This window comes from Canis lupus, chromosome 4 (assembly GCF_011100685.1).
Source record: "Canis lupus familiaris isolate Mischka breed German Shepherd chromosome 4, alternate assembly UU_Cfam_GSD_1.0, whole genome shotgun sequence".
In the NCBI taxonomy this organism is placed as follows: Eukaryota; Metazoa; Chordata; class Mammalia; order Carnivora; family Canidae; genus Canis; species Canis lupus.
The window spans coordinates 5,582,711-5,590,099 of record NC_049225.1 but is presented as its reverse complement, the minus strand read 5'-3'; the positions used below and the strand labels follow the sequence as shown (position 1 = coordinate 5,590,099).

The 7,389-nt window shown below is 40.5% G+C and overlaps 1 long non-coding RNA gene across 1 annotated transcript; it reads left to right on the top strand.

Annotated features, from left to right (window-relative positions):
* The first annotated feature begins 333 nt into the window (after window positions 1–333).
* Window positions 334–7,134, top strand: LOC106558655. Its single transcript, XR_005357526.1, has 3 exons — window positions 334–989; window positions 5,343–5,404; window positions 6,883–7,134. It is a non-coding gene; the product is annotated as an uncharacterized LOC106558655 (long non-coding RNA).
* The last annotated feature ends 255 nt before the right edge of the window (window positions 7,135–7,389 follow it).

Below are 7,389 nucleotides of genomic sequence, written 5' to 3'. Positions count from 1 at the left end.
GCTGTTACTCAAATGCTTGCATTCAGATCATATATTTCTTCGGTGCCCTGAAGTTTTGAAAATTTTAATAGCTCTGTGGATTGAACTGACATGAGACGAAGCTATTTCAAGTCTCCTGCAGTGATTTTTACATTCATAAAAATGTTCTCAATGTATCACAGGCACTGTTTGATCACAGAGAAATAATGTTCTCAGAAATCTAACTCAGGTGTGATCTCCTTTTGGGGAAAGTTTCCTCTTTTCTCCAATGCTCTTTAAGATGCATTTTCTATGACTGGCCATTTCTATTGGTCACAATTGGTAAGATTCTATTGGTCACAAATGTAACCTAGGCCATTGACAGGATTTTCTGGCAGAAACCATCATGGGTATTAAAAGTCAGTGGGTTGGGAGCAAGAGTCACCAGAAACCATCACATTCGACTGTGTGAAGCTCCTGATTTACAATTTTGTCTCACTTCCTTGGGTTGTCTCCCATGAGCAGAAGTAACTCAGGAGGCTGAGGAAAACAGCAGATTGTGGCTGGGCCGACCTTCTAGAAAGGTCCACACAGTGGTCCCTGGACCCTAGGAGTTCTCCACTCCCCCAACACTGTTTATATTAGCTATCATGCACGGAACAGTCATGTGGTACACTTTGCAGTCAGCAAGTTTATCTTCTGTTAAAGTTTTACCAGTAGAAATCAAGTAGTATTTACCCCTGTTCTGCGGCAAGTCATGTGCAAACAGCACCTGTGAACATTTTCAGCACACATGCTGGACTTTCTCCTTCGTGTTTCTCATCACAACAAATGTTGGGGGGAAAGCCAACAATTGTCGAGACTCTGGCAAATGTGGAACTCCTCACCAGAAATGACTCACAATCACTGCTGTCAAGGTGCATGGGACTTTGCTTTTGCCGTCGTCAGAGCACCTTCGTTGGTTACAGACATTCGTCCTTACATAAGGCCAAACTCAGCACACCCATAAGAACTCTGAATGCTGCTAACAGGTATTTCCTCCACGAAACAAGAGTACTTTGCAGTTAGAATTTTTTTTTAAGTGTTAACATTTAAGAGGATTCTGTAAACCAGATTTCATGGTACTTTCCCATCTCTTTATTTAATATTTATCTATCAGTCACAATGTGTGAAGGACTGCTTTCAGTGCTTTAAAACGCTAATTCATCTGGTACTCATAACAACTTTGTGAGATAAGTCCTATTACCCTACTTTACATTTATGTAGAGTGACACACGAAGAGATTAAGTAATTTGCCTGAGGCCACATTGTTAGTTAAGTGATAGAGCAAGAAGTTGAACCCAGGCCCAGACCAGGGCAAGCATAGAACCACTGTACTATGTTGCACCCTGCCCCCCACCCCCTGCATGATTATAAGTATTGGTAATACTGTTCTTTTTTTCCCCCAAACAGAACCAAAGTTGAGCTTTTATAATATCTACTGTATTAGCTTGCTAGGGTTACTGTAACAAAGTACCAAAAACTGGTCATAATTGCTAGCCATTAGTATGCTAGACATTATTACAAATGTCAAAATAAGGGTGGCTCAATTGGTTATGCATCTGCCTTCAGCTCAGGTCATGATTTCAGGGTCCTGGGATCAAGCCCTGCATTGGGTTCCCCACTCAACAGGGAATCTGCTTGTCCCTCTCCTTCTGCCTCTCCCCCAGTTCGTGCTCTCTTTCTCAAATAAATAAATAACATCTTTAAAAACATGTCAAAACAGGGATCCCTGGGTGGCTCAGTGGTTTAGAGCCTGCCTTTGGCCCAGGACGTGATCCTGAAATCCCGGGATCGAGTCCCATGTTGGGCTCCCTGCAAGGAGCCTGCTTCTCCCTCTGCCTGTGTCTCTGCTTCTCTCTCTCTGTGTCTCTTGTGAATAAATGAATAAAAAATCTTAAAAAAAAAAATGTCAAAACAGGGGGTCCCTGGGTGGCTCAGAGGTTTACCTCCTGCCTTTGGCCCAGGGCATGACCCTGGAGTCCCAGGATTGAGTCTCACATCGGGCTCCCTGCATGGAGCCTACTTCTTCCTCTGCCTGTGTCTCTGCCTGAATAAATAAATTAAAAAAAAAAAAAAAAAACATGTCAAAACAAGCTCCATGTTCTTTAAGGAAAGATAACATTCAAAATGGTCATTGGCATGGCAAAGTTGGGAAGTTCTTGGGTATTTTTGGGTAGTTTGTTTGACAAAAGCCTCTCCAATTTGAAGTGGGTACTACAGCTATAAGAAATAGTGCTAAAATCACTATTTTACCTTGATTTCTTCCCTTCTATTTCTTATACCAAATGTGAGGGTATGGGGAACTATTCATCTATTATCTATTTATCTCTCTTTCTATCTATTATTTGTCTATCCCCATCTATCTTCTCAATAGACCACAGATTGAAGAGTGAAGTAGTCATCTTATTAGTTAATTGTTTTTTTGGCAAGTGTTTAGCAAGACTTCATTTTAGCTTTGTCATCATAAAATGTGTCCTTTAATCTAACTGTAGAAAATATGAAGTCATATAAAGGGAAAGAGCTTTATGGCAAGAAATCTAAGATAAGCCATCTTTTATGACTACAAATAAATCCCAGGTTATAGTGAAAAATCAGTGAGATGTAGAAATAACAGGTGTGTATATATGTAAATGTGAAATATCCTATGGTGTCTGGCATGGAGCAAGTGGTTAAAAATATAAAGGGGAGGCAGGTAGGTAGGCATGAGGTCCCAGTTTCTCCTGGCAAATGGCAGAAATTGACACCAGCAATGATTTTGGTCCCCACAATGATGAATCACATGTAGCACTATAATTTTACTCCTCATATAAGGACAAATATTATCCTGCTCCTCCTAATCCTTATTCAGATTCTCCAAGTAGAGCATGTCTGTCTTAGCTGTATTAATCATTTCTGCAACTACCACTCTTAGCAGTGGAAGAACAACCTAGACAAATCCTGAAGCATCAGACAAGTGTGAGCAAGAGTACTCACCATTCCCTTCCTTTCTTTTGGTTTTGAATGCCAAGAAACTTTAAAACAAATTGAGCACTAGTGAAGTGGAGTTGCCAGCATCATGCTGAATAAACTATAGCGATCCTTTGACAACCTTGGTGTTGTGATCATGTGGTTTTATATTTGTTCATGAAAACTCAAAAATATGTGAGCCTTTACCAAATGCTGCAATTAGTTCAGTGCCCTGAAAATGATGGCTTTCTTTTCTCCTGGGTTATATGTGCCAAGTGCAGAGCTGTCTCTGTTCTATTTTTCAATGAATGGACAGAAAAGTAGACCAAAAAAAATTTATATATGCTCTCAAGTTCCTCAGTATTTTGGGCAATAGCCAGGTAGTTAACTGTGGTGGAGCATAGTATTGTTTACAATTATTTGTTCCCTCTCCTTTATTTTTTTAAAGATAGATTTATTTATTTATTTATTTATTTATTTATTTATTTATTTATTTATCGGAGAGGTAGAGAGAGAGAGAGAGAGAGAGAAAGCACACCAGTATGGGGAGGAGCAAAGGGAGGAGAGAATCTGAAGCTGATTCCATGCTGAGCACAGAGTCTGACACAAGGCTCAATCCCATAACCCTGAGATCATGAACTGAGCCAAAAACCAAGAGACAGATGCTCAATTGACTGAGCCATCAAGGTGTCCCTCTCTTTTATTTTTGTTTTATGATTTTTTACTTTTTTAAGTGATCTCTACACCCCACATGGGGTTCAAATTCATAACCCTAAGATCAAGAGTCATGTGCTCCACTGAGCCAGCCAGGCACCCCTATTCCTTTGCCTTTAAAAAAGATAATACATGCCAACCCATGTCAGAACCCCTTATAGGTCAAGTATGCTTCCCCCGCTCATTGTCTGGCTTGATCATATGATTGACTTTGAAGGACATGTGAATAGACATGATACATGCCATTAAAAGCAGAAGCTTTAAATGTAATTCTGTGGTTCAGCTTGGTCTCTTGCTCTGCTAACCCCTTCTAAGAGAACAGCATGTTCCAGATAAGGACTACTCCTTCCACTGCAACCTGGAAAGAGAAAAAACATGGGACAGAGGCACAGCAGACCCAAAATCTATATGTATCATGAATGAGAAATAAACTACTTATGTAAATTACTGAGATTCGGGAGTTGTTCGTTATGTAGTGAAGCTGACTAATACAGTCACACAAGATTTTGCTGAGATTTGCATGAATAGAACAAGGGAGAATGTGAATGAGAGAAGATTACATTTCAAGCCAATGAGGACTACTTTATAAACATAAAAAAACCCAAAGTTTACATAGCATAGTATTTGTTGGAAGAAAGTGCCTCAGAAAATCATGATGCCCCAGATATATACCAAATGCCTGATGCGGATTAGGGAGAGCAGATCTTTAGTATAGACAGAGCTTGTTTCAAAATTGTAATTTTTTAGAATTTTTGTTTTATGTCTGCATATTTATGTGTATTTATGTGCATGTGTGTGAATACTCACACACAATACCATTTTTATTTTGTACTCTAACACCCAGTTTTCTGAGTTGTTGATCTTGCCAACAGAGGTTTTGTCAACATTTTCCAGGAATGTATGCCTGATTACAGATTATAGCTCTGCATTCCTGGAAGGTTTTTGATAAGTGTTTATTGAATATAATTATTAGACGGAGAAAATTGGAGCACCATGACAAAACTGGAGCCCAAAACAATGCTTGTCATAGAGTAAGTGCTAAAAAGTACTTGCTTATTGAATGAGTAAATTTTAAGACCATAGAGTTTAGGTAAGAGGAGGGGTTATCTTTGTAGTGAGGTTTGTTTGCTATATATGTAATTATGAATTAACACCCATCTCATCTCATAAAGACTTTGGGCCAGCTCACTCTAGAAGACGTGCCTCATAGAAGTGATTTCCTTTTTCTTTTCCTGTTGGCCCACACAGAAAGGGGAATCATGGGTAAGAAGAAAATATCTAAAATGTTTTGAGAACTTTTGTGCTTTGTAGTTATATTCTTTTGCCCTGTTTCTCCGCTTGTTGAATGTTTTTGGATTCTTGCTTTTCTCCCAATGATTGATTCAAGCCCACTAGGATGGTCTTCTTGGATACCAATTCCTGTTCTTAAAAGGACATTTGTTGGAGGAACATGACTTGAGAGAACACATTCTTTGAAATTTTGAAGTAGGTGGATCCCAAAAGTATCCAAGGATCCATTTTCATTTCAAGGAAGCACATAATTCATACAGCACAAAGGAGATAAGATAATTCATTGCTCCATTCCCATTCTGTCACCTATGGATTCTCTCTTCTACAAGATCAGATTTATCCAATATGGCCTGTCATGCAGCTAATTTGTGGCTGCTTTGTTTGCTTCTCAGGGTGATTATGAAAGGCTCATGAAGTCAGGAGCTGGGGCAGCCATCTTGCAATCTCTGAAGAGGTAAGCCTGAAGACATAAGACAATAGTGCTGAGGATGGAGAAACCAAAAGATGGGAAGAAACTGGGTCCTCGGTACCAGCCTCTAATTTCACTAAGTAGTCCTTGAACTCCTCAGTCCCCAGACTTCTTGTTATGCGAAGATGATAGGCGTCATTTTGCGTAGGCCACTTTGTCAGGTGTTCTGTTCATAACACCTAGAGTCATCCAGAATGATACCTTGGCCTTTTATCCTTTCACAGATTGATTGTTGTGCCCAGACATGTCTGGCTCTCAGCAGAGGAGCTCACATTGAGCTTTTCACTACAGGCACCTCTGGTCTCTGTGAAGAAATAAAAAACTCTTCATGGGTCCATACTTCCTGCTCCTTTGCTTTGTCTAATGTATTGGCCATAGTGAGCACTAAAGAGTAGCAACTGCTAATTTTTAAAAAATAGTGGCTAAATACATGAATATATACTTTTGAGACTATATAGATGCTCTTACAAAGAATAGTTAAACACCCTGGAGGATGGTCATACTCATGTGAGTCCTAGCTCTGCCCACCTCGACTTGGGCTAGGTCTCCCAGGAAACCACGGTGTCACCTATGTTGTGAACCTAATCCCATGAGGTTGCCAAGAAGTTTACTTCTCTGCCTCTACCTTGCATGAGAGCACACTTACTGCATCAGTAAGTTTCATCAATATAAAATAGTAAATGTGTTTTAATTAAATAAATTAAGTTGTTCAGAAATTGACCATAAAAACTAATAACAAACCTCCCATTTACCCCCAGCAATCATGTAGGTTTACACCTCTCCTGTTAGCAGGACTAAGAGCCCCAAGAATGATGGAAGCTGCCATTTCTGTCCAGATACCCTCAATAATTTGAAGGTATTAGCTATGTCTGCCTAGTTCAGCCAGTCCCTACCTGAGCTTCTGTCTCCTTGTAGGTGCTAAATACCTACACAAAGGTTGAATAAATGATGAGCCATAATGAGAGACCCAGAGCTGTGTGAGGGTCAGCCATATCAGATCATGGCAGGGAGTGCTCCTAGGGGAGTCCTGCTCCGTGAGTTCCAGGAAAACAGCAACAAGGATGAGTTAGTACATTATTGGCAAAAGGGCTTCGCTGAAATCTTGCTGTAAATTTGTTGCAGAAAAGGCACTTGGGCATTTACTGTTAAAGACAGGAATCTGTAACATTAATTAGAACTTCTGTTTACTGAGCAAATGCTGTCTCAAACACTATGCTGTGTGATTTGGACATAAATTCATTTAATCCTCCTCACCATCCCACCAGTGCTGTGGTTGGCAGCCTCTTAAGATGTCTCCTGATGATACTCATCTCCTGACAGTCACATCCTTGTATAATTCCCTCCCCTTGGGTGTGGGCTGGATTTATATACTCAATTCTAAAGGACAGTGTGGTAGAAACCATGGGATGTCACTTTCAAGTTGAGGTTATAAAAAGACTGGCTTCTAATCTTGGGTTCTTCAGCTGCCCTGTAGGGAGGCCTATGTGGCCAAGAACTAAGGGAGATCTCCAGCCAATGGCCAGTGAGGAGCTTCCACACACTGACATGGAAGAGGGGCTTCCCCCAGTCAAACCTTCAGATGGGACTGCAGCCCTGGATGACAGATTGACTGCAATCTCATGAGATACCTGGAGCCAGAAGCTCCCAGCTCAGCCATGCCTGGATTTATAACCCACAGGAATTGCAAGATAATAAAGGATGATTGTAAGCTGCTATGTTTGGGGATAATTTTTTATGTAGCAATAGATAATATAGGGAGGTACTAGTATTATTTGCACTTCACAGAAGAGGAAATTGAAGTTCAGAGTGGACAGGAAATGGTGGAGCCGGGATGTGGACTTATGTGGTCTGACCTCGGAGGCTACACGATCAATTACTAGAGTCAGTTTCAGTTGGTGTTAATCACATTGCTGCTGTTTAGCCAGGTCTGGTACCATGCAGAATTTGGAAAAGCTAATGTGTCTCCTCCC